Consider the following 24746-nt stretch of genomic DNA (forward strand, 5'->3'; position numbering starts at 1 on the left):
TATATGTCCAAACCAGATGTGTGCAGTTGCTGTGTCAATCCAATACCCCCAAACTCCTCTTGGACGATATGGAAAAGTGCAGGAGGGCAAATGGTGAAGTCAGAGATTCCCCCCTCCTTTTCTTGTCATAAATCATGCTTGGCAGCACAGAATAAGCTACTTCTAGAGACATCGCTACTGGCACTATACCCATTGCCATTCATCACCTCCGAGGAACTACAAAAAGCTAAAATATATATATATATATATATATATATATATATATATATATATATATATAAAAATTCACCACGAGCTACCCATGTAACCTCTGGACCAACACCACCAACATTAGCAAAAGTGCATTCCTCTCCTGAAGACAAGGCAATGTTTGCCACCTGTACAATCATTCCTTTTTATTGCCAGTGTGGCCTTTTGGAGAATTTAACAGAGCTAATTGCTCTTCATTTACTCGCAGGGATGGATATAATCTAATGAGGCATTTGAGATGGAAAATGTGACTTTCTCATATGGAAAGACTTTTCAAAAAGTAAATCTCTTCATGAGTGTCGAATGCAAAATTAAAGACACTTTTTCTCTGTTTTTTTTCTTCACTCTTTTGGTCATTTTAACAACTACTGCTGACAGCCTGTAAAATCAAATCCCAAGCCGTCCGTTAGTTTCAGAACTGTTGCTCCAGTTTTCTGTATCTTTTCCTTTTTTTTTCTCCACTAACCTTTTTTAAAACCCAATTCAGAGACATTTTATGGACTTTTATTGTACTTTTCGCTCTGGTATGCACACTGCAAAACAGGATATACCCACATGGGAGAGACACACACAAGAAATGATGTACCAGACTCCCACTACATGAACTAACCTTTAGCCTGCACCTTAAAATGACTGCTGTTTTTCATTTCCCTCGAAGAGATCTGACGGGCATGGCAGTAATGGCGCTGATGAATGCCAGAATAAACAGACGGTGGGCGACAAGACAAAGACGAAGATGAATGTGTCTGAAAGGTAGGATTCTTGGCAGTTCTGAATTCAGCAAAAAAAAAACCTGGATTTCATTTTTGGAATTCATCTGTTTGCAAAGGAAAGACTTCCAAACGTGCACTTTTACGTGCTTTGTACATAGAGGTTTTGGCCATGGACCACAACAAATTAGCCAAATTGGTCATGGACAGACTCTCTATTTGAGCATGCATTTGTTTGTCATGATTCTCCTGCCAGCTTCACTATGCCACAGCTTTGGTCACAAAGGAGGATGAAGGTAAAAAGGCATCCATTTGTCCAAGTACGCTAATGAATAATTGTATTTCATTCTGTGTGTCAAGAGGTCTGCTGATTGTAAAGTTAAAATAAATGTTTTGGATAACATAATTGTACCTGTAATGCCTGATCAGTGGATTATTCCAAATTAGTTCAATATACTGTATACAATTATCTCATCAGTCAGAGAAAAAAGCACTGACATTTACTTAAATCGATTTAGATCTGGGAGGCCTCCTCACTGGTTTCCCTCTTGGCCTCTGTCTCTGCATCCCGCTGCCATATGCTGCCACCCCGTCCAGATACTCGGCAGCAGACAGTGGCTGCCCTGTGCGCTGTGGCAGACACACAAAGTCCATATACTTATTTGAAAGTGTTTTTCCTGGAGCTCAGTACTGTAAATTAGCCCGGCTATCAATCTAGTGCTGAGCTTAGCAAGCTAGATTGGACGATTATTTATTACCCACAGTATTTATGTAAAATATTTACAGGAGTGCACATGAGCAAAAAGTATGATCTGTCAGTCGGGTATTGATGACTAAACTCAACTTGGAGCAAGGGAGCCCATAACCGAAAGAGTGACAGCTACCTTTCATCTTATCACACCGTGGATGTTTCTATATATTATAGCGAGTTTAAAAAACGATAAGCCGTGTTGCTTCTGAATGCGCACATTTGCTCTCAGATTTGCTCATTTTGAAGTCACTGAATTCAGTCAAACTAACTGGAGGCTGCCCATTAGCTTCATAGCATTATTTAGCACTTATTTATGTATAAGCAATAAATGGCTAACAACACACTATAATGCAGTTGTAAGCAGGTATAAGTAGATTTGTTTGCATTTGTTATTGTATTAGTCTAGAATCACAACTCCTCATATGAAGCATACGCATATGAATAGTTAACTGATGAATAATAGCGGTATAATCAGTAGCTGTAATACAGAAATGAGCAAATTCTTACACATGAATACATGTTGAGTTTCAAGGTTTTGGAAATCAAACAAAAAACAAATCCTAACTCAATGTCCACTTACTAGATTTCTTCCTGAGCTTTTAGCTGCACCTGCATGTTAAGCAAGTTAAGTTAATTAAATACTTAATTAATAAATATAATTATAATATGCACTTAAAGGTCCAGTGTGTAACATTTAGGAGGATCTATTGCCAGAATAAAACATTCATTGATATATTTTCATTAGTGTATAATCACCTGAATAGTTGCATTTTATTACCGTAGAATGAGATGTTTTTATTTACAGACACCACAGGTCTCCTTCCATATGTTTTCTGTGAGTTTCACAGCCACCGTAGTTTCTCCTACACACTTCACAGCCCATGTTCAGGTATTTGCACTCTGCAACTTCTGCGCTAGATGCCACTAAATATAACACACCGCTCCTTTAATCATTTATGATTAATAAACACAATGAATGTATGCATTCATTAAACATGATAGTAATAAGTGGACAATTAAACAGAATTATTGGAGTTATAGACTTGTTGTTGAAAAATACACGAATACACATTTAAAACTGTCCTTTTATCTGCTTTAAACTACATTATTTGTTCTAACCATCATTGGCCCTATACTTTCAAACAGGTGATATTATTGTAATAATAATATATATGATCTGTAGTACTGGAATCAGAGGTCATAAATGAGCTTGGGACAGAGAGTCACATACACAACCCCCCCACTATCACGCCTAAAGGGGCAGTTGTATTGGTTGCCATAATGCCATATTTCCCAACATCCCTGCTTGTCCTCCAGCCCCCAGGGAGACCAGAGAACAACAAAAATGGTAATTTACAGACAGGAAGTGGAGTGCCATAGCACTACTGAAAGAATTCAAACAGAGAGTTTAGCTCTAATGTATATTACATCCACCATTGTTGGGCAATGTAAACAAATATTAATAAAGATGAGCGCACTGAGTTTTGATATATTATTTTAGTATTAGGGTTAGGGTGGTTTAAACTATTAGAGTTTATAGGAATAGTCGTTTGATGTGCTAGAAATGCCAAAGCATTCCTTTAAGGTCTTTTTAGAGAGTGTGCTACAAAAATGGCAGAATATATGTACTTAGTGTTCCATTTTTTACTGCAAAAGAGTAATTTGCAGCTCATTCATGAATGTTTCCTTAAAATTGTCCTTCACACGTCTTCCCAAGATAATTCACCTGTGGCTCATAGAACCAAAAAAATCAGATTCCTCCCGGATACTTGACCTTACCGAGGACTTCCACTTTAATTTGCATTAAAAATGTGAAATATAGATGGATTTACAATGACAAATGTTCTTGGATTGGTTTCTGCAGAGCAATATGAAAATTTACAGTTGGCATTAATATTAATGCATCATTATCAGCTGTCTGATTTCATAAATAAGTACAGCAGTGTCAGGTCTGGTATAGATCACTTGGATGGGGCACACTTTGCAAAACCACACTTTGTGAATTTAATTGGTAAAATTGCAAATCAGGTAGTCAGCCGTATAACTCATTGTCACATTTAATCAATAAACTTTGTAAATCAACTCATTTAATTTATAAATGATCTTATATAGATCAGGCAACCAATTAAACAATTAGCATACATTTAGCAATTAATTAATTTAACCATTAATCATGGCAGTACAGTTCAAATTTTAAGCCAGCAAATTTGGGAGCAGACGTGCAGGCTGGCGTTGGAGCAGTACATCATGCCTGGGGAGTGCAGATTGTGACACAGCTAGATTTACTGTGCTAAAAATCAATGCAATTAGGAGAGAGGCTGGAAGCTGGCCTGGGGTCCAGCATGGTCTTTAGGAAATTTTTGACACACACACAGACACACACACGCTCAGAAACTTTTTTCTTTTTTGTAATTTGGGACATACTAAGGTCGTCATTAGCAGCAGTGATACTGAATGTCCAGCAAGTACTCAGCAAAATATCTGAAGCGCTGCTTCCTTAAAGGTGCAACGTGCTGCGTTTTTAAACATCAATATGTCATTGTCAAATTAATTGTGACACCTTGGTATAATTACCACAAACAAATGAGACAACGGTCCAGATGATTGGTTGCCCCTGTCTCACACCACCTTTATTGATGTTAGCGTTTATCAAAATTAAGACCCCATTCCCCATAAACCCCTTTCCTTATGATACCTCTGCTGTGGTTCAAGGTTTACATCTTGCTATCAGCATTTTACTCTGTCCAGCTTCTGCTGCACGAAAATCTACCTCATCTAGTTTGGAATTGCAAAGGACACTGGGAAAGGAACTCAGGTTTTCCTTTTGAAGACATTTAAGATATTTCATATTGTGCAGTGCCGGACACACCTCCCCAATATTCAAATATGCCCGGGATGCTCCAGTATTACAGTTTATTGTAGTTCTGCGTGTGGTTTGTCTAAGTGGTGTTGTCGTACAACAGCAGAAGCCGGTACTCGACTGCTGTGAGTAGGATCAATCAGTGTCAAACACCGTACTGTCATTACTCTACTCATGTACTAAAAAGTGGAAAACTATGATGTAAGAGTGTGACGTAGGGTATATCATTGTAAGAGTCTAATCTTGATGTACAGACTCCTGTTGGGCTCCAAAATGAAGTTTATCCCATGTGTTAGGGAATTTTTGAATCTATATGGCAGGAAATAAGTTTTTAAACTTTGAATACAGTTTTACCTACTTGGGAGCTCAAAACTCAACATTTACATTTTAAGAGTTGTTAGCAATGAATTGCCTGGCCAACAATGGCTCTTCATATTACCCTTAATACTCCCTCAGTCCAACAATGGCTCCTTTTTGCTCTGTTTTGGTCTCCATCAACTGAGAAAAAAAATATGTACATATTTAGCTGCTAAATGATTTACTACATTCACCATGGTGGTTGCAAACTTTACCTGCCAGCTGTTTGGTGCTGGGCAGCTGGAGTACAGCTACCTACTGGCTGGAAACGAGGTCAATGATAGCAGTGAGAGTCAACCAAAAGAGGAAAAAACAATGCGCTTGAGCCACGTTCAAATACTCCATAGCGCTGGGAGGAACTCAGAGTTTAGTGATAATTTTCTGTGGCCACTTTCACATCACACTGCATTCGATCCACTGTTATTATTTTAAAAGAAATGCATGCAGCTTTAAGAATCAGCATTAGCATTAGCAACAGAGTGCATCACATATGTTTTTGATATATTTATTCCAGAACGTTCCCGAGCAGTGGCCTCACCTCCACACTGCAGCAGAGTGAAAGGTGAGTTCAGGTTTGAGATGTTGTGGAAAGCTGCCCTCAAACACAGGATGCAGGCAGGGTTGAAGAACTGTCCGGGCCTTGGATTGCTGATTGTCTCATCTGTCTTGGCTAAGTCAGCAGGATGTGACAGCCGCCCTCTCTCTGTTACCCGCTGACCACTGGGCTTGGCATCCTCTCCGCTCACCTGCCCTATCACCGCCTCCACCGTATCTCTATCCTCGCCTCACTCTCACCTCAAAGTCTTTGCAGCAAGAATGAGGATCAACGCCTTGGTGTCAAAGAGGAGAGATGTAAGCTAACAATTTCTGACTGCGGACTTACAAGTGTCGGTTCCGGGTGATGACTTCGGTTTGTTGGTTTTTGATAATTCTCCCAGTCTGACAAAGTGACGAACCTTCACTTTAAACGTAAGTGACTAGAGAATGCAGTTTTTTCTGGAAGTAATAGTTTTGGGAGTTTAGTTTTTTTTTTTTTTTTTTTTTATGATTGCATGCTTTGCATTAGCCGTGCAGTGTAAAATAGTGCAATATTTTGGAACTAGCCAGACAACTTCTATCCATTGAGTTTTGCTGAAAACGTGTATGTAAATATGTAAGAAGGAGAGAATCCCTCTTCGTCTGAGCTGCAAATCATCATTGTCACAGTGACTGTCTTTCAGGTTGCTCAGTTCACTGTGTCATCATGTCTCTATGCCTGTCACTCCTAGAGGAACTGTACATCATGCCTGCCTGTGCTACTGCTCTCTTTTTTTGTCAATGCAGGATGTCAAAATAATATTATTGTGTGTCATGTATGATTACTGTGCCACAAGAAATATAATTTTAGGTAGGTTTACCTTGTCAGACGCCCGTATGCATCAGCTAAGATTGCATTATGTGTTTGATTTTATCTGCATGTGGTCTATCGAATCTGACAAAAGTATACATCCACATACACCTGCAGTTTATTTCTAGTTTGGCAGTACGGCACCAAGATATTGTGCTTATAAGCAAAATAATATACTGAGCAACATAAAAGTTGCAAATTGTCTTTGAAAACCGAATTCAAAGGGAGTTTTGATATTTCACATCTTAAGATCTCAAGATTTTTTTTCTGTGTGTATTTCATTACAGCTCCTTTCTACTCACTGCTCACCACAGTCCTGATCCCAGTCTTGAAGCGGCGACAAAAGCCGGCTCGTCAGGGATAACAGATGAGCGCAGATGAACAGTGTCAGGTAAAGTGCTGTGAAAGACATTTAATGTGTTTTATATCAGTGTGTCTGAATTGTCCAGGAACACTTGAATCACTCAGTGTCAACCAAATACGGCGTAATGAGACTCGCCTCCTCTCATCTGAAGACACATGTCTCTCTGCTGTCACTCAGGCTAACGGAAGAAAAAAGGGCTTTTCGAGCCTTTTGAAGCACACGGGCTATATGATAGCACTCCACTTTGCATCAGGAATTGCTCATGCGGGATTATTTCATTACGAGTCTCCCAGAGAGAGGACAGAGGTCACACTCTGGAGCTCATTCGAACATCTGGAGTCCAGGAACATAAATTATTAAATGAGGCAGCAATCTGGATTGAGACACCTAACTGTTTTTCATGGTGCACTTGAAGGTATTCGATTTCCGAAGGCTGAAAAACATTAAATGTCTCGACATTTTTTTCACTTTTTATGTCTACTAAGCTTGAGCTGTTGTGAGCAGTAGATTAGTCTTGGCCATGAAACGCTCCCTTAAGTCCCCCTGCCTGTGGTTTTGCTGTTCTTCTTCCAATGCTATAACACAGCCCGGCCTGACAGCGGAAGGTCTGCTAAGGATTTTTTTCCAATGGGATGTTTCTTGGTGTCTATTTGGAAAACTCAAAGTTTCCTCCATTGTTGCCAACAGAAACCATTGCTACAGGCAAGGTCCAGCGGTGTCACTGACTATAAAGGAGGAGCTGGATGGGTGACATTTAGTTGTTCTTACCAAGGCTGCGATGGGGGTAAGGAGGTTGAGGGTGGGAGGAGTGTAGCCGAGGATCCTAGCCTCCTTTCGGTTGTCACAACTGGAAAAGAATCGACTTTGAGCGGAGAGAGAGATCTCTAATTATCCCCACCTGTGCCCGGCTACAATGGGAGGGTCGAGATGAAGCCATTAGCTGTCTCTCCACTGGCACCACCAAGAGTTTGTATACATCTGTGTCTTATTTTCTTTTCTGGCACAATCAGTCCAGCAAGCTAAGCAGGCATGACCGGATTTGGCAAGTTCCAAGGACTTTGGCAAAGTTAGACAAGGAGGAAGCGGTGAGATGTAGAGAGGGGGATGAGCTGGCATGGACTCTGTGTTTGCTTTCTCCCCCGCCTGTTAACTTGAGCTGGGTGTGTTGCTTGGAGAGGCTGCTGTGTTGGTCAAAACAATCCACGGGTTCGCTGAAGGAGACGGACGCAGAGAAAGTTGCAGAGAGCGGGGTGAAAACGTGATTAAATGAGGTCAACATTACACGTGTGACTGTGGAGCTGTTTGTATAATTCTGGTAACAGGCAGCACAGTCTTTCCACTTTCCAGTTTATCTCTGTTGTACTGGTGCTGTTCAAGATTATTGGGATACTTAAGCTCATCTCCCATTTGACTCATAGTGCTTGATAGAAAAAGGCTCATTGTATTTTCAGTATTGTCAGTTTTGATTAGCTGAGTCAAGCCTTTGTCTGGCCATGCAAGTGTGCATGTTGTCAAAGCTATTTACGAGCAATGACCAGATATGAAGCCCAGACTATTGCGGCCATGTAAACAGCCACATCTGTTTGAACCCACCTGCTCCCCAGTGTTTACTGGCCCTGTAAATAATGAAATAAGTCCAGCATATTACTATTACTGCATAAGAAATATTGCAGCAGCATGGACTTTGCATTAAATGACACTATAATTAATCAACATTATGAAACAAAACATTGCATAAAGTAATCCAAAAAGTGTATGCAGCCCGCACTATATGGCCACGTCTACAGACCTATTTTTTTTCACAGGTGCAGCTTTGCACATTCATTCATTCAGCCTCTCATTCATTCATTTCCGTCTTTATTTATTTATATATCTCCTTGAGTGTTTGTTTTCATTTTAGTCCCTTGAACCTTGCCACCCTGTGTGTGACACCCGGGCTATGAGGGAAGACGGAGAGGCGGGCTGGTTCAGAATGATCACTATCATTAACATTCACGGGGGGTTCACTTATCATCCCTGACTGGAGGGACATGGCAGCCATTATGAGACGTCCGCAGGTGGAGCGCCATGATACATATTGCATCTTGCCACAATGGATTTATGTATTCAGTAACAAAAGAAAAGTCTAATGAAAAAATACAGAAGGCAATCCTTTATTCCTCGCTCGACTTCAAGTGAGGCCACCATGTCCTGCGATGAGGAGGAGCGCGGGGGAATTCCAGGGCTGTATGCTGACCTGTCACTCAGGCTGCGTGCGAGGGGCACACACTCTATACCTCACATTAGCCCCATTGTTTATTGGCAACACACTGGTGCTCTTAACCCTCAGAACAAGGACATGGATAGACTACAGTGTTATATTTTTCTTATTTTTATTCTTTTAACATATTTCATTGTTGTCTGCGTGTCCAAAGCCTGATATATCTTATTCCTCTGTGCCACAGAGTTTATTCTTGTTGTCCACAAACTATTTAAAAAACATAATCGAGCCGCATCTTTGCACTAGGTGAAATTGTTCCTTTATTACCATGAACACAAACATTGTAGTTTATTTTGAGGCAATCCCGCAGAAATGCCATAAATACCCGCTAGTGCGTATTAATCCACAGCTGAAAATAGTCCCTGACAAATGCACTATTTATCCTGTTTGAATAATGTTTGCTAAAAACTACAGTACCCAGCTGTTTTAGGAATTTACTGAGCCTTTTTAAAAAATGAAAGCATATTATTTGTGACCCATTTTTATGAAGATTTGCATCTTTAGTGGGAAACAGTGGGGTGTGGGCTTAGTGGTTTTGGCGTTAGTTTTGGTCTTTTAATGGGATTTATTAAAAAATATAATATAATGCTAGCCTTAAACTTTAAGAAAAGAGTTTATTCATAACATGTCCTTAAATAAATGTAATTTTTTTGGTCACCAATAAAACTTTGCATGCCAATATACCCTTTTTAAAGTTTCGGAAAGATTGTGGTTATGGCAAATTAACTATTAACCTCCTATAGGGATACTGGGCTGGGGAAAAGCCATCACAGCACTATGAACATTGTTTCATTGACAGGTGAGCTTTGGAAACTGAGGAAACTGGAAACCTTTACTTTAATATTGGAGAATAATCACTTATACACAGCATAAGGAAGCGCATACTTTGATTCCAAACTAAAATAAACGACAATAAACATGAGCTATTCCCTGACAGATCTCCTTATGTGATTAAAGACACAATTTCTATTCTGAAATTTCCTTGAGTAGAAGGGCTCCCAGACCAGTAATAACCTAATTGGAGAGAAGCCTCTAACTAGTGTTGCTCCTCTGTGTCCCTGTGTATAAATAGAGTCTATAATGGACTGAGGTGTGATGCCATCATTCATCTCTGCTCAGAAACACTCCAGGTTCAGGTCTATGCTCATTTTCCTAATGATGCTCTTGTTTTAGGTATGTTTTCACTTTAAGGTTTCTAAGATTCCAGCTTAATGGATACTATTCATCACAGGCTTCTGTACCCAAGTCCAGTTTACCCAGCAAACTTATTTGACATAACAAATTGCCAAAATGAAAGGCTTTTCAGCCAGGGAATTGGTATATTTTTCAAACCAATAAGTAAATGTGTGGGGGAAAAGAGCACATCCCAGTCTCGGAGGTCAGTCTCCATTTCCTGTTTACTGTGAGTGTTTTCTCTCCTGTGGTTCCATGATGATTGCATCACTGACAAATGAATCTATTGTTTGCTAATTTACTTAACATGCCTATGTAAAGTGCTTTTTAATTTTAAATGTTAATTGACTAAAAGAGGCTTTCAGTGCCAAATTCCACTGGCACCGAATAATGGGAGGTCTCCTAAAAAAATTATGTCTTCTGGGAGGCATATCCCATATGATAGCCCCCGGTTATGCCATGTCTTTATGTGGTAGATTACTCCCTGGCCCTAGCCCAAAAAAGCCTGCTTTTTAACCACTGCTTCTCCCATTTGCCTCAGGATGCTCATGGGCTGGCAGGTTGCACAACACATTACCATCCTGCAGCAGCTCTTAAAACACATTTTAGCCCTGAAACACAGCTGGCATCTTGGCCAGCACTGCTGCGTTGGGCACGGAAGAACCAAACGTGGATGTTAGAGAGAAATTAAAATGGAACCCAGTTGGAATAATGAGAGTGGATCTATGTTGCGGTGTAGGTGCACTTTTCATTTCCAACACATCTCCTGTTTGAACCAACAACTCTTTGCAAGGGCAGGCTTTGATTATTGCAAACTAATTTGAAAGACATTATATATATATATATATATATATATATATATGTATATATGAAAGAGGGAGTTCACTGTAATGCAGTGTGTGAGAGAGTGCTCACATGCATGGCTGCCCCTGTGTGCACGAGTGTGTACTAGCTCACGCCAAATTCAGGGTCTATGTGTAGAGTTATGTGTTGCTAAACATCACTAAGATCCAACAGCCCAGTGTGATGCCTTTGGTTTCCAATCTCATGCTTCACGCCTGCTGCCCCTCTATCATGGATTCTTATTTACAGGCAGGACCCTCACTGAATTCCCTGAGGAGCAGATGATGTGCAGGTCTAGGTAGAGACCATATCCCATGAATACTGTCCCTATCACTATGAATACTATTCAAGAGTTCCAGTAACTGATCCACTATGTGCAGGGCAATGGATGCTGTCAACTTAACAACCTTTTTACTTCAGAATTAGGTTATCTCACCCCTGAGTAGATGTGTATTGTCTGTCTCAGGATCCACAGTGAGCTAAAACCCTGAAGATTATTAATCTTTGTGATATAAATGAACTAATGGCATTGACTGATTCTTTTTCTATATCCTGGAGCTGCTGTGGTTTTATTTAACAGAGCGTAGAACTCTGCTCCACATTCCCTCTTTTTAAATGCATCATAAATTATGTCCTATCTTTAAACATGCCCAAAATGAAATGTGCAGGAGGAGGAGACAGTAAATATGAGCTGTCCGGTGCTCTTCTTGTCCATGTCATCAAGATGAGTGCATCCGAAAAGCACCATGGAAAGTTAATTGGGGATTTCTGGCCCAGAAACACAATCCACCATAAATATTTTTTATTTATTTATTGTTTTTAATGATTGCATAGCTCGTGTTCTCGAGACAAAGATAGATTAATGCTAAGAAGTTCATGCACAGGCGCTCAAACACAAAATAATGATTTTGACATGGCTAAATAAGTCACTTGTCATCCTTCACCATAAAAACAGACGTTGATTTTTCTCTGCTAGCAGAAACCATAAAGGTAGATGTATTATCTTACAAATAATATATTATGATAATACATTATGAGCTCATTTTGATTAGTCACTATGGATGCATGATGTAGCTCCCCATAAAAAACATACTTGATAATATTGTGTATTTAATATTTACAGTACTTTCTTAATAATAACAAGTTTATGTTCTAAAAGGATACATTGTATCTGACTACTCTAAAGAATACTTGACACGCAAATCCTCCATTAACACTGATATTTTAAAAGAAAAGAATATTCTGGGAGGGTAAAACATCTAACTAATAGTGATAAAATTATTGTTACTTTTACTTTTTCAGTTCAGATATGAGAAAAGAAGCTTAGTCTGGTTGTTGGAAAGACATACTGTATGCAGTAATTCTCCGTTATGAGATTACAGATTATAAAAAAAGGCTGCTGTGAGTGGCACTGCACTGATTTAAAGGAGATGCATACTGAAGAACTTCTGCAATGGCAAACATTGTTTTCAGTATTCAGATGAATGTCGGAAGTTTGTTGAAGTAACCTGATGTGGTGGGCTGAAGGTGGATATCCCACAATGCTGCAGCCCGCCACCTCCCATTGTCTTGATAGGGAAGCAAGAGATGTACAGCGGCCTCAAATGGAGGTGGCATCTGGTGCCCAATTTGTCATGCCTGAATTACCCAGGAGCTGATAAAGGCTGAAGTTTTAATAAAAGTTGGGAGCAGCAGATAGCTGGGTGAAGGACACTGATGAAGTGTCTTGGGGCCTATTTCCAGCTAGAGATAAGAACCTACAGAGAGAGGTGGGTCGAGGGTCTAGCGCAGTGTGATAATACGCTGATGCTGAGGAAAAAATAAAAAGTGCTGTTGAAATGCAACACAGCACACATAATGGAAAAAATAATAAATAAGCAAATAAATAATGATGATGATCTAAACGAGGAGAAGCCAGGGTGGAGGCTGTGGAGTCCTGAAGCGTCTCTGCCTGTAATTTGGCCACCCGCCAGCAGCCATTGCTCACCCTCAGCTGCGACGGCAAGCTCCAGATGTGCCAACGGCACGTTTTGGATTTTGCCAGCTGACTGCACCGTTTGATAGCCCGCTCTCTGGATGCCCATCACCGGCCGCAGAGATAGAATTAAATGATGATGATCTTCCCACAAGTTGGGTGAGGAAACAACGCATATAAATCTTGATTTCATCTCAGCGTGAGAAGTCTTTATCCATCATCACTCTTAATGAACAAGTCATTAGCCGCGATGAATGGCGCTCTGGGCTCCTGCTCGCCACTGCTGCTTTTGTTTGCAGCTTTCAGGGGCAACTTCCTGTGCCCTTTGAGAGGGTCAAACTCATTTCTCCAGATGTGGGGTAACCTCTCTGCTCCTGGGGTGGCTGCACACCCATGTACTAAACAGGGCCTGGAAAAATGAGGATATACTGGGGGGTTTTCTGTTTTTGCCACATTGTTTGTTCCTCAGCAAGTGTCTGCATGCCCGATCATCCAGAGAACATTAGCAAACTCGGTGGCCGCCTATTATTGTAATTGTATGTGCACAATCCTCCACTTGATGCAAGCTGGCTATGTAAACAGAAAAGGGCTTTTTGTTGTACTGTAATAGAAAACTACTGAGGAGATGTAAAATCATGCTGTGCTCTACAGCTACACTGTAATACAAATATACACCATCAACACTGTGACTACACTGCCTTTTTTTCTGCATCTGAAAACTTGATCAGTCTTTTATCTGCGTTCATAATGTTTGAAATGAATGACCTGTTTGATTTCTTCAAGACAAACATTTCCTGGGAGCCTTTTGTTATTATTTACAGTCATTGTTGGGCTAAAAGCATTGTTGAAGAATTCTACAGTGTGCACCATATACCCCGAGGCTAGCAGAATCTAAAAGACCTACATAAAAGTTGGATAAAACTGTTGTGATCTTCTCCTCCTTCTCCTCTGAAGTACAACAGTGCTTGAAATATGAAAAAAGGAAGGCATCAATCCCGCTGCACGGCAGTAAATGTGAAGAGATAAAGGTTGACACGAGATAATTGAAAATATCTGGCACTAATACACCAGAGTCTGTGTTTGTATTTGAACATAAAGGAGAAGAGTGGCATGTGACTTTCCTTGTTAGTGACAGCTGCCATGTTCCCCAGTCTGCAGGGACGTACTGTACTGGAGGATTCATCTGACTTGTACAGTATGTCTGAAGTTTCTCAAATCCCCCGAGACACATCTTTACATGTTTGATGATTTTCCTGAAGAGAGGTTCCAGTTAAATCTTTTCAGAAGTTTTTGCGCCTTGAAATCCCTGAACGTTTAAGTCCCGGAAATAACAGAGAGACCAAACACAGAGTGATAGTGAATTTGTAGAAGCTACTGTTTTACCCATGGGATTATTTCTGCTCTTTTAAGACAACGTTATGATTTCATTTTCTAATAGCAGTGCATCCAATGAGCAATGCTACCACTACACTGGGGTTTTCTAGTGATCAGTCTAATGCTTCAGTTGATGAAATAGAAATTTACTGATGTTGTGGATACGCACCATATTTATCTGTGTTTCCAGTTTCAACACGCGCTCAGTATAGGTGCAGAAGTGAAATACCCATTACTGCATGTGTCAGTGTCATAAACAATAGCGTCGACTCCTCGGAAGGAGGCAGGGCGGTAATGGAGGCAGTGCATCAATGTTCAGCACAAGGTCTGCAATTCACACCAGGAGAACACTCACCTGAGCATCAGGAATGCTGCTAGGAGACGGCATTACCAGGAGCAGATGTGTAGAGGAGGACCGGCTTTTAAAACGAGCTCTGTACGCATGACTTAAAGGGTCAATTCACTCAAATCACAAAAAAAAAAATCACATATTTTCTCAATTACCTTGAGTGGAATCCAGCCATGTAGATACTGTCAGTTGCATTAGCTGAGGTTTTGAGATAACTGCCGCAGAGTCTTCTCCCACCACATCAATATAATGGAAGTAAATGGAATATCATTTGTGGGGCTCCAACTGAAAAAATGACATATGAAAAACTTGACAGCGATGTCTTGTCTCCAGAAATGCCTCACTGTGAACTGTATTCTTTTTAACCTTCAGTATAAAATACTTTATAACAAAATCGAAGGAGTCAGAATTAAAAGTAGAGTTAAAATTAAATGTGAGCTGTTGTGTCAAACGATGTATGTCTCAGGTTAACCTCAGACACAGGTCAGTACAACCAAAACCAACCAGAAATCTGCATGGTTAGATGGGTAAACTGAACCTTTTTATTAAAAGAAATATTAAAGATCCCCTTTGATACATGTATTAAGACATGTAGTCTGTTTGGAACAATAACATGTGTCTGATATGTTTTTCTTTTGACAAAAAAGGTATAATTTCCATATTAAAATCATTTACTCCTACCTCATTAAAACTTGCACTGTAAAGTCCATTCTCAGTGTATGTGCACTGGTCAAGTTTCTATATCGCACTTGTATAAGTTGCATACTGGACCAAGAAGAAGAAGGAGTAGAAAACATTTTCTTCGAGTGGAGGAGGGATTTTAAATGTGTATTAAAGGTGTGTCTTGTAAACAAACAAAGTCACATTTAAATGAAGTGTTTCTTGCCAAAATCCACTGAGGCCTAACAAGAACTGAATGCATTTTCCAGCCGACTGTTGGTGTATGAAACTGTCTGCGTGAGTGTGTATACAGTAGCATTGCTGTGTGCATGTGATACAAACAGAGCAAGGGGTACCTTTAACAATGTATTCACAATGAGGTCAGTACCTGTGATTATTGTCAAAAATTGTTTCTGTTATTTTAAATTAAACTTTTGATTCACTAAAATGTAACTTTCATTGATTTCTTAAACAAATCACACTTACATATTTTTAACATCCCACCTCTGACATCAGTAAATAGTTATAGCAACTCAGCATCTGTGCAGTACACGTGAACAGTCCTAAACTAACAAATGAGCCAAAAGAAAAGTATTGTAAGGCTTTACTGCCTGTACAGTATACATACAGTTACCCTTTCTCAGGATAAGTGCATCCAAATTCAGCTTGGCCATTTGATGATGAATAATAGAGGTGGTGACAGTCTTTGGGGGAGCTTAAGTCTATGAAGCGGTTACATAAGTCTCTCATGACCTGTAATGCGATGGTGCCTGAGGCAGAAAGTGCAATTACTTGAAAAAGAAAAAGAAAAACAAGCACAGAGGGGTTTCCTAATCTGCGGGAGAACATATTCAGAAGTTTCATTCAGATTATCACAAGTAGAGAAACAGGGGCTGAATTTGAAAGGAATTCCTGTGTGAAATGTTTTTTTTCACTGAGCTGAGGAGTCTGAAAAAGAAGGACTTGTTGCAGTTTCATTCACCCTAATTGAGACTATTACTTTAACCTGTTTTCCAAAATGGAAACTGTGGTAGTAGCTTGGGATGTAGTGGCAAGTGGAAATCTTTAGAATAAAAAGTTAATTTGTCTCCTGTAACAAGGGAGCTTTTCATCCAGTGAAAGCTAGACTCATCTGAAAAGTCCTTTTGGTACAAAGCAATTAGACAAAAGCAGGTAGGTACTGTACATATGAGTTAGTGGGTGTGGTTCACTATTGCAAAAGCCCATTCTTTTGCATTATCAGAGGCTAAATTACATTTACCAAGCTGGATACTCAATTCTGAATGGCTGCAGGGTGTCCATCAATTCCTGATAAAGGACACCTACTATGTAGTTCCAGTGCAACTGTTCTAAATGAATGTGCTGAAACGTGTTATTAAACATGTTATTTACAACGATTGAGGAGGTCGAGCGTGTCGTCCACTAAACAGAAGTTAGGCGGTTCGATCCCCAGTTCCTCCTTCTACATGTCAGACGGTCCTTGGGCAAGATACTGAACACCAGATTGCTCCTAATGCTGTGCCATTGATGTGTGAGCGTGTATGAATGGGGCTAGTTTCTGATGAGCAGTTTGCACCTTGCATGGTGTCTGCCATCAGTTTATGAATGTGTGTGAATGTGTGTGAATGGGCGAATGTGACATGTAATGTAAAGCACTTTGAGTGGTCGGAGGACTAGAAAGGAGCTATAGAAGTGCTTTCTCTTCACCATCTATTTAACACTGAGGGTGTAGACCTTCAGTGGCCTATCCTCTGAACACTACAGGATGGCGACTATAACACACAAGCTCCTACACTGCCTTACTCTGAATTTACCTTACTCTGAACTTGACAGTAAGTTACACAGGTTCTATCATTTGTTCACAAAAAATTTTACTTTGATTTGGGGACAGTCACATGGAGAGCTAGCTAGTCTTGTTAAACATACTGTTATATTATATTTTCTGTTCTTTTAGCTCTCCGGCTAGTAGCTGAGCCAAAATTATAGAAATATCTCCCCTTCCCAAGTCACGTCTAAGGTTTGTTCTATTTACTGCAGTAGTGAACGTTTCCATTACATAAGAACCTTATGGGATGGTAATAATTCTTCCAGGTATTAACCCTTAGCTGTTACCAGGCACACAGAGTAAAGGCTTGTGAAAAACTGAAGATTTTGATAGCAAAATGACTGAAAATATAAATTAATGGTAATTTCTTTTCTTTGGCCTGTGACCATGGTGTGAATGGGATAATGCCCTTCAAGTTATCAATAATCGGGAAATAATGGACTCTTCGTCGTCTATTATTCCTGATAATGGACACCTCGTCAGGCACAATCCCTTATATAAACCACTGCAGGAGACAGTCCCTATCACTGACCAGAAACAACACAAGTGTCCCTGTGTCCTTGTCAGAAACTGAATCTCAGCAAGTGCTTGACAACCTTACCAATGAGCAGTGAGAGTGCTGCCAGCTCGAGGTACCTCTTCTATTTCCTTGACTGTCTGTCGCTCCTCTACCCCAGTGGTCACACTGGCAACCTTTTCATTCCATACTGTCCTTGAGTTTTGTTTGGTAGTGAGCTTGGTATTTTCCCGGAGGACCTCCCTCAGCTGTTCTGCCGCCCCTGGGACCAGAGTCTCAGGTGAGGTTGCTGAATCATTCTGTATGAGGTGATAAGTTGTGGGTCATCTTGGTCTTACTACTGCAAAAGTGAGCTCATTCCTGTTGACCTAAGTAAAAAAGATACTTCATTTAACAGTGGTAGATGGTGATTATTTACCTGCCAGAGTCTACCCCTGCACACACATGCAATTGTGTCTCTTCCCCTTGATGTGCACCAAAGAAGTCAAAATTCTCAAAATTGATATGAACTGATACTTTGACTCTAGGTTACATATATGTGCACCTGTATAATACAATGTAATACAATACTACAGTTCACCGTTAGGAGGAACTGTCAGTATAATAAAGTCCAATACATCTTCAACAAAAACTATATCCTCAAAAGATCCCATTACATTAATAAAAGTAGGAACAGTCAGAGTTGACTTACGGCCATGGGCAGCTGGGAAGCCCACATTAGAGAAAGAAAATTTAAAAACATTAAAAATGTAAACTTAATAGAAACACTTAAAAACTAATGATTAATCATTGCTGACTCTAAGTGAGGCTTTATGACTGTTGTGACTGTACAGTTTGACACATGTGCCGTCTCACTGTATATCAGTATGAATTTTAACTGTCTGGATTCCAATTTTGATATCTAAATAATAACTAAAAAATCTTGTCTCTATGATACTGTGACCTACAGCACAGTAGCACAGCAATAGGCAGAAATGCAGTCCTTCAGATAAAAGACACTGGTACTGGTAGAGTTGGATGGCACACCGGCTCCAAGCAGCATTTTTTCCACAGAGCTGTTATTTCCCTGGTTTAAGGTGAATGTAATGCAGCTGCTGATGGGTGTTGCTGGAGAGAAAGGCAGAGCGATACGGTGATGACTGTGGCCTTGTCAGTAATTCAGCAGATCAGATGACACTTCAATAGAAGAGCCAGAGTGTGGGGTGGAATTTGAAAATTGAGTTGACAACACCAGCTATAAAGGCGTTATGGTCTCTGGTATTGGTCTTTAAACGGCTGGTGATTCTGTTGTTGAACAATGTGCTTGTGAAAGATTGCTCTATGAAACAGCAATATTGCCTCTTGTACTTAAAAGTTCTGGCTTTAATATTTTTGTGTAAATTGAATAAAGGAACAACAGGAAGTCTCAGTAGGTGTGGATATAGTCTAAATGTTGCAATTCAGCTTTGGCCTCTGTAGTGTGATAAATGCTCGTATTATGTATTCTGTAATTCTTATGAAAATAAGTCAGGAAGCAGCACTTTTATTCTTTAAGACCATCAAAGAGTGAAATTGCATACAGATTATAAACCAGCAGTGATGCAATATTTTTAAGAGGTGTGAATGCGCTGGATTTAAACAAAAGCAGCCGTGGTGTAACATTAACTTTGCACTATGCTGTCAAGAATTTCCGTTTAAAGTGTTATTTTTCACCCTCGCATTTCTGTCTGATTTAAAATGGTTTGGAGGAACAGTCTGCAAATCCTCCTTGAGCGGATTAGAGCTGAGGTTGGAAAACTTGGGGCAATTTCATGTACTTGCTAAATTGCATAGATATCAGTGAGTCAGAGGCATATAATACTGTAAAGTCCATTTTCTTGACGTTTTTTTTTTCTACTAAAAGCATCACTGTGACTTTGTTGCCTCCCTGTGCTGGATTTAGAAGTTGATCTAAAACATTATATCATTTGTTATTAATAGAAAATGTATTTCATATGGGAAGTGTTGTATTATGTGCATGTGGATATGCTTAAAACCAGTCCTGTATTAACAGAGCTGTGAGCATTCTGCATGTACTGAGAGGTGTGATTTTCTAAAGGAATTGCGTCAGCTTCTGAAGAATGCCTTTATGTTTCCAAACCCAGCTCTTTAACACACATTTCAGTGGAGGGCTGTCAGCTTATGGCATATTAGCTGGATGGGTCTGTTTCCCATGGGACACGAGAGGCTAGCTTGGAGGGATCCCAGGGAAGAAATGGAAGACACACTCTGTGAAATGCTTTGCTCTGTCATTCCAATTCAGCACAATAAAAATCAAACGCAGCTTGGCCACAGACCACAGCTTCACCTGGAGCCTTCCACAGTACAGTACCAGCCTCAGACACTATACAGCTGTTGTAAAAATACTGCTGTCCAGATTCATTTTATACTTTATAAAACGATGGACTATCATTGAAAAATAAGCATTTTTCCTGCACAGCAGTAGCCCATAACTCACACACTGAATTCACAGCTACCTTGAACTCAGTAGCAAGTTAACATGTGATTAGATGTTAATTCTGTATTAGCACATTATTATTTTGATTGTGCAATGTTACTGCATTAAAAGTCAGACATTTTTATATTAAATTGAAAGCGAAAATGAACAATTTTCAGTATTAAATCGAAATGTTCCTTTATTTCATACATTAAAGTGTTGTTTTATCATGTTTTTTATTTTCTTGAAGCTGTACTTTTTTTGCGGTGAAGCCCTCAGTGTGTTCTCCATGTTGTTTTCTACCTTGCTGACTGAGTACAGTAAAACAACCTCCGCCACGCTACTTGCCCTTATGGACCCAGAAAAAACATGAAATCAATACTGCATGCATTTCAAGCAGGAAAATTCTGTTATTGAGTATACTGCTTTATAATGGTTTCCATTATTGACATCTATGAGTTATGAAATAAAACCTAATGCAATGAGGATGAGGAAAATAGTATTTGAGGGTTTTTATTGGATCAATTTAAAGCCAGAGCAGTGTATTCTGATGACAATAAAATGCTAATCTCGTCCCGTATATACAACATCAAAAAAAGGTTAGAAAAGTGCAGAGGTATCAGAAATGTTAACACCAGAGAGCGTGAGAAATAATCACAGCATCCACACACCACAGTCTTTCTTGATTTTTTTTAGGGAAATTTAGCTGGAATTTAACATACAGTGATGGGCTCAATGTAGAAAATATTTTCCCACAGTTTACTCAAGTACCAGGGGCGGACCTAGAGGGGAGGCATGCTATGCCACATTTTCAATGAAAAAATTAATTTACTTGAAATAAAACAATTTATTAATTTCTAATGCCACATTTAGATATTTCTATTCCATACTTTACTAATGTGCCACAATAATGTAATGTGTAAGTTAAAATATCTTCATTTTGGAGCTTTATCAAGCAAATATTGACATATGTGACTGTTAAATCAACACATGTTTCTGCCACTAAAGTCTCCATGCCACCTTCTTGCCACTCTACAGAGAGTCGATGTGATAATGGGTCAAATAATCCCGTTATCTTTCAGTTTCTCTTTATGTTTTGCTTCTTAGGTTTTTGACAAAAGGTGTTTCTATCTTTAATAATATATTTAACCTTGATAATACATCCCAGGAAGGTCATCATGTTGCAAAAGTACTGTTGATTCTTATTTTTCCCCTTTATGTAAGTTTTCTTTAGAAATATGCATTTAATCATTATTATTTCAACCATTATCGTTATTATTATGTGGCTTTATTCGTTATGCAAAAATCCTTATGTGTATTTAACAGTTTCTTTACAACACAGTGCTTGTGCATACAGTAGTCAGTGGGACTGTGCTATTGATGCAGCCCTCTGAACGTGGCTGGTCTCAGATGACCCTTCCTCTTTTCTCCCCCATAGCACCCCCTCCAACAGCCCCCCACCCCCTTTCTTATCCATTACATGGGAGCTGAATGATGGTGATTTGGTTGAGGCCCAGTGAGTGCCTGTAGAAAATTGGTTGGTTGATAAAAACCCTCCTATCAAAGGGGGCTACTTTCTCATTTACATTTAGATGAGTATTGATTATTTATTTACTCAGTGGAGTGGGATTCTTTTCCAATCTTATCTCTCGTCTGTGCCTGTCACCTGGAAAAAAAGAGATAGAGTTCTTGACACCGCACTAAGATAACGGCATTTTGTAGACCAGATAAAACTTGGAATGGTGGTCTCTGCCTCTATATCCCCCCTTTTCTTCCTACCCAATTTTGACGGAAAAGAGAAAGTTTACAAAATTAAAACTGATAGCCCTTGTTCAGAAAGGGGGGTGCAGGTGAAAGAATCTCAATTTGCAGGGGGAACAAGTCAAATTGGTTGTCCAGATATGGTCCGGCTGCTTCCACTGGGAGAAATCTTATCTTAGTTGTCTCAATAGTTTAGGATTTCTATCAGATATAATATAATATTGTTTGATAATTGTGCTGTGAAACACTACTGTACACGTTATCTGATACTATAATAAGATTTTATCACATACTGCATGCTGAGTTACATATGATCCCAGTGTTTACAGACTGTGTGGAAATGAAGCCCCTGGACGTGTCTGTCATGTTCTAAGTGCTAAACTCTGGTGATGTTTGGCTGGTTGAGCTGGGGATTGGTCATGCATTGCCAATGAGTCTGGAGGCTTGTGGCAGCGTGAGGAGCTTTGCAAGACTGACTAAAGGTGTTTAGGGTGGGAGGTGCAGCATGTGGGTGCTCTGTAGGAATTTGGAACCCCTGACAGACCCTGCCTCTTCTTCTCAGCTCTTTGATGGAGAGTGAAGAGTCTCTTGAGGTGGCCTCTGTCAGCTCTACTCCGACTCAAAGCAGACACACAGCTTCAGCACAACACTGCCGCGCCTTCTCACCCTTCAACCCCCGGGCCACTCCCATCCTCTCATGGTCACTTTTCATCTCCTCTGTCTCTGCACAGAGGATGTTGCGACATGTAAATGGACTTGTAATCACTCGCTTTAGAGTGTATATAATAGGGAGCTTGCATATGCTTTGACCCCAGAGTACATCAAGGTTGGCTGTATACCGTAGACTGGCACAATGAGGAGAGCAACATAGACAATGGCTATTTACTACTGCCTCACAGAAGGTGACTTATTATGCTGCTCAAGGATTGAAGCCCATTTTTCTTTGTTAGCCAGTCAGTCATTAGCCTAGTTACACATCTGGATCCCCACAGCAATTTAAGGATATGGAAGGTTCCCTCAAAAAAACCTAATTAGTCCAACTGGAGAGGAACATCTTGTTTTCCTACACCCCTAATGGATTGGACCAAGGTCTTTTGAAATGCAAACCCATCAAGGAGATGACTGAAAACAGCCCCCACCCCCCAACCAGCCCACCGTGCCTCAGAGCAAACATCCTAACTGCTTACCTGCTACCTTTGGTGCTTTTTGGAGCTAAGGCAGCTTTCTACATTAATATTATTGCATTTATCAAAAGATAATTTAAAGGTGCAGCTTAGCACAGCTTTTAAAGCCAATCCCATCGCATTGTTTGCTAATTAGCTGCTTTTGATTGATTTAGATCCCTTTCTATCTATTTTTAGGTATTTCCCATGGTGTAATTAACTAATAATTTGATATAGGACCTGTCAGTTGGGTCTTGATCGTTTGAATAGCATTTTTATCTAACAATTAGATTATTTTCCCATAAGATAAATCCTATATTGAGAATCATTCTCTGAGACTAATTAATGAATTATGATGAATGAAATACAAAACACTGCCCTCAGTGAGGATATGCAACAATTAGCTATAACAAATAGCTGTATATCGTCTACATAACAGCAAACACTGCTGTTAGTGTTATGGATGAGATGACCTCGAAGAATCATGTACAAAGAATACATAAAATGGAAGCAAAAACTGAACCTTGTGGAACACCATACAGTACTTTATCTGTGTACATGATACTTACCTCCCAAAGCCGAGTGAAAACACAACCTGAAACACAAACCAGATTTTTAAGATAGAGATAAAAGATAGCAATTGTCTGAAGAAAACTCAGGTACAGATTGGTTAGTATTTGTTTGTGAGCAATGGAAACGTTCAGACTTTATTTGTTTCATTCAGCTCTTCATAAGAAAAGAAAAGTCAAATCTTTTTCTATAATGTCTAAATGTGTACAATATTATCCTCTGAAATGTTTTTATATCACTTATGATAAATGATGTGTGATGCATAAACCTTATTACCTCAATTAACAAAATGTTGTTAGGGGTTAGAACATTAGGAGGCATTATGTATTTAATTTTTTTTATCAAGGGACGGGGGAGCCAAAAAGGGTCTTTTATTTTTTTTTTTCAAACCATTCAACAGCTCTTCATTCAAAAATAGTGTTGCATTGCATTTTCACAGTTTTGTTATATTTGCCATAACAATACATATTATGGGGAGGGTGTTGCATTTTTTTTTTAATAAAGTAAAATACCAGATTTAGTCTTCCTCCTAACCTCAATCATGTTTGAAAAGTCCCTTAGCTCAGTCAAGACCAAACAATACATAAAGAAAATTGACACAGTGGGCAAAGTTGGTCACTGACACTTAATAAAAAAAAATAAATAAATAATAATAAAAACATGTTTTTTTTAATGGAGGTAAAATTTGTTCCTCTTTTTTATCTGTCTATAATGTCCAGATTCACAAAGTTGTTGCAGAAATAGATGGATATAATGCATGCAGTTTTGTTCTCACTGTATGTCTTTATGTCTTGACATAGTATATAAACATTATGTCATGACATAAACATGCCAAACATCTTTGTGCCTTTGTCACACGAGTGTCTTACATAAAGCCTATAGCTGGGTGCAATAATGTTAATCAAGGTTGTCAGATATTTGCCGGACGGTAAAGAAGGGCCAGTAGATCATCGTCAGTCAGCCTGTCAGACCACTCATATAGAGATAAGTAAACAGGCCAGAGTCTCTTGTAACTCACCCACATTTACACTCACTGTTTGCCCACAGGAGGAGACCATGCATGTGACTGGAGCTGTGTGGTATGACAAGTTGCCATGTTGTGAAATCCAAATGTAAGTGACATGGAGCTGCACTACATTTCAT

General features: G+C 39.5%; 1 long non-coding RNA gene across 3 annotated transcripts; it reads left to right on the forward strand.

Annotated features, from left to right (window-relative positions):
- The first annotated feature begins 913 nt into the window (after positions 1 to 913).
- On the forward strand, positions 914 to 24746 carry LOC127375786 (uncharacterized). 3 transcript variants are annotated; one of them, XR_007887401.1, is made up of 4 exons: positions 914 to 1002; positions 5442 to 5779; positions 6602 to 6705; positions 24651 to 24746. It is a non-coding gene; the product is annotated as an uncharacterized LOC127375786 (long non-coding RNA). The 3 variants fall into 3 exon arrangements; XR_007887402.1 differs by lacking the exon at positions 24651 to 24746 and having other exon boundaries at positions 5442 to 5489; positions 5607 to 5779; positions 6602 to 10905; XR_007887400.1 differs by lacking the exon at positions 24651 to 24746 and having other exon boundaries at positions 6602 to 10905.

The sequence above is a fragment of the Dicentrarchus labrax genome, unplaced genomic scaffold (assembly GCF_905237075.1).
Source record: "Dicentrarchus labrax unplaced genomic scaffold, dlabrax2021, whole genome shotgun sequence".
NCBI classification, from domain to species: domain Eukaryota; kingdom Metazoa; phylum Chordata; class Actinopteri; family Moronidae; genus Dicentrarchus; species Dicentrarchus labrax.